Genomic DNA, 3,780 nt, shown 5'->3' with positions numbered 1-3,780 from the left:
ACTTCTTCAGCTAAAATCAACAGGCTAGGTTTGGAACCCTTGTCGCAGCCCTCGAGAAGCTGGAAAGTACCCATGTGGCACACCATCCACAAGCACTCAAAAGTGTTCATTACATAAACATCCATGTATAAAATTCCGCCATTTATCACAAAATTTTCATTACCCCCAACAAAGAAGCCCATTCGATCCAAAAAGATGCTTTTGCCATATCCTGAGTTTCTTTTGACCCCCTCCATCCTATTTTATTTTTAAGTCTTTCGGTTTAAATACCCTATCACTTAAAGCCACCTCGTGAGCCAAGGAGATCTTCTCTACAATAGTTAGTCCTTTAACAAAAAGCCCCTTGTTCCTTAAAAATGATTCTAGGAGAATCCAACTCATTCTTCGAGCTAGATATAATTTTTAAGAAAAAGTGACAAAGCTCTCCTTCAAATATCCCATAAATAAAGGTAGGTCGAAATTGGTGAAAATGTGAAGGACTTTCCACTTTCGGAATAAGGGCAATGAAATTTGAATTCAAACTTCACTTAACAGCGCCTTCAGCAAAGAAATTGTGAACCGCCCTGACTGGGTCGTCTTCAATAATCTTCCAACAGACCTGGGAATCCATCAATTTAAAGGATAGAGGAGGGCACTCTAACCAGGCTTTATTTTCACCGCATCATGGATTTCTTTTCGTTATGGCGTGGAAACCTGGGAGAGATTTTCAGCATCAGTGATCATCGTGGGAATAAATCTAAATAGATTAGGCTTCAGGCACCACCCCCCGCTCGGAAACCATGAAAAGCAGAGCCCTTGAAAGTGCTCAGCAGCTTTGGCCCCACCTGAAACACATCACTAAGGGTAGAGCCATCATCTTTAACAACTTCTTTTGAGTTCTTTCTGGATCTTCTAGCTAAAGTAGAGAGATGAAAAAATCTGGTCTCTTTCTATCGCCCTCCTTTAGCCATTTGATACGGGATTTCTGTTTCCAGATAATTTCTGAATGTCGCAGACCTGAAATGAAATTCCGCTTCTTTGATCTTTGAAAAATCGATCCCACAACATATTTATCCAAAGTTTGAGGTCCCCCTTAAGTCGTTTCAATTTAGAAAAGAAACGGTATAACGGGGATCCCCAGGCCGGTTGTTTCCAAGAGGTAGACACCACCTCCAAAAAAGAGTCGTATTCAAGCCAAAATCTCTCTTTTTTAAACGGCCGGAAGGCGGCGCTTTTAAGGCCAATTTTGATCAAGAGTGGGCAATGATCTGATTTGAGTCAGGGGAAGTGCTCCACTCGTATATTAGGAAAGATGGACAACCATTTGCTGTTTGCGAAAACTCTATCTAGTCTTGACCAGATAGAAAGAGTATTATTACACCACGGGAACCCACTTTTAACAAATCCCACATCCATTAAGCCACAATCGTTCACAGCTTAGCTTCATTAAATACCCTCTTCGCTATGCTATGCAAGAGTAGCCCTCCCAGTTTATCTTCCGGTGACAAAACAGCATTAAAATATCTTTTAAGAGGTTTTTTTGGGGAAGAGCAATTAGAGTCATTTTTCTAAATTCATCCCACGGGTCTCGCCTATCAATAGTTTAACAGCTTGCGTGAACAAAAAGGGGGCGTACCTGAGTATTTTAAGATTTGATCTTAGCATTGGTAGAAATGAATTGAATTGGGCATTGGCTTCAATCATAGACAGGTCAAGGATATCTTCTCTCCAAAAGACCAAGATATTGGCAGGGGATTCATCCGAGATGCTCGACATTCATCCATCCATACGCAATCTCCGCTTCAATTTTGATACATAGTTGGACCTTCTAACCATTGGTTTCAGGATGACAACCAAAGACTAAAGCCCGGTCCGAGCAAGATCGTCGAGATGTCTACGCGTGGGGCCATTGCTGACGCCCCTTGCATTCCAAACAATTGCAATTGTGGAAATTTTGGAAATAGAGTGGGGTGGGGCTTAGCCCCAAGTTTGGATTGTGCCCTAGTAGTCGCGCTCTTATCTTACCCAGGTGCTGCGTTTGCCTTGTTCGGAGGCTCCGGTTTCAAATCTTTCTCAAAGATAGATGATTGTGGGTCCTGAGAGGAGCTATTGGATTCTTCATCATGATTATTGGAATGAAGAGGCTTTGAGGACCTTCCTTCTAAGGAGAAAGCGCGAACTTGTCTCTGTATGGCAACCACTAAAAAAGAGGGTTAACCATTGGTTCATTGGATTCCGGGCCGGATGGATCCAGTGCATGATCCGTAGAGGGTCTTGATTATCAACAAAATTTCTGTAGGATAACCTACCTCTTCCTGCTGTCCCAGTGAGGGATAGCTACCGCCGGTATAATAGGCTGCGTTAACCAAAGGCTATATTCCAATAGCTAAATACTCAGATTTTTGAAGAACAGGAGCTTGGGGATTATTATATGGTTCAAGCTCTTCGCCCCGAGGACCATCTTCAATGGTTTGCATGTCAGCAGCAGCAACATCTGAATCACGAAGGCTAACTTCAATGGTAGCAGCCCTGACTTACTTTAAAGCTTCTGGATTGGTTGGGTCATTAGCATGAAAAAAAAACCGGAGCATTATTTGCAGCTTCAGCCACACCAGCATTCACCTCAGTAGGTGCATTTTGAACAATAGCCGCATTATCAGCAGCAGGCATCGTTTCAGTGGTAGGTGCTGACCGTATTGGTAGCATTGGTTCTTGGAACATAGGCCATTCTCGGTGACGGGTTGACACTAGGTTTTTTTACTCGATTCGCCACTTTGCATTCGTGACGGGCATGACCTTGTCGTCTGCAATGCGTGCAGAACTTAGGTATTCAAAAAGAAACAATTTATTGCTAGTGATCCATATAAAGTAGATCCAATCCAAACACGATTTGGGAGGTTTTCCTTGAGAAGACCAACTTCTACACAAACCCTAGCTACGTTGGGGCGTGAGACAAGCTTCGTAGGACCATCAAGGGTCAGGCCAATTCCGAAAGTAGAGACGATAGAAAACAGGCGAAACTCAAAGAAGAAGACAATAGGCAGATGGGGTCGCGATACCCAACCAAATAGGGGCATGCATTGGATTGCCATTGCGGAGACGGAAATCATGGCTCCGGCCCTAAACATCAATCCTTCAATCAACAACTTCTCTTTGTTTTTTAGTGCATATTTTCTTTGTTCGAGAGCTTGATGAAGACGTGCCTTGGATCTAACAGAGTGATCGAAAGATCTCCCTTGGTACGCCAGTTCTTACGAGCGAACTCTCGAACGACAAGTAGAAGAGGGCGGCCTCGGAGGAAACGTCCTACCAAGTTAATATCGAGATTTTTCCGCAATAAAAAATTGCCTCAAAATCAAATATATTGCAGACTCGTCGGTCGGTTTAGGACGACCAGCCACAACCGCCGCGTAGTTCTTCGGAGCGATCTCCGTAGGAGCTGCCAACGGGACGCCACCGAAGCGGTAGAAGACGAGGGGGAAGGCTTTATCAACCCATTCCCTCGTCGAAATCCGTTCGCCATTTATTTAATTAAGAGTAATCACGAACAGCAAGAAAAGAATCGCAGCAAGCCCTATGTGTCACGAGCAGGCAATGTAATTGTTGAGTTTTTGGTGGGGTGGAGGGCTTTTGGGGATGCATTATAGCACAGGCCGTGACTACGTTTTTCCGTTGGTTGATGCTGCATATCGCACGCTTGTTATATTTGTTTATATAGTTATAACAAACACTAAGTGCCTATCAATTAGTTCCAAGAAAGCGGCCGGGGTGTACACTATACTTTCATTCAAATCTTAATAT

The sequence above is a fragment of the Hevea brasiliensis genome, unplaced genomic scaffold, assembly GCF_030052815.1.
Source record: "Hevea brasiliensis isolate MT/VB/25A 57/8 unplaced genomic scaffold, ASM3005281v1 Scaf23, whole genome shotgun sequence".
NCBI classification, from domain to species: Eukaryota; Viridiplantae; Streptophyta; class Magnoliopsida; order Malpighiales; family Euphorbiaceae; genus Hevea; species Hevea brasiliensis.
This window is presented reverse-complemented; position numbering follows the sequence as displayed.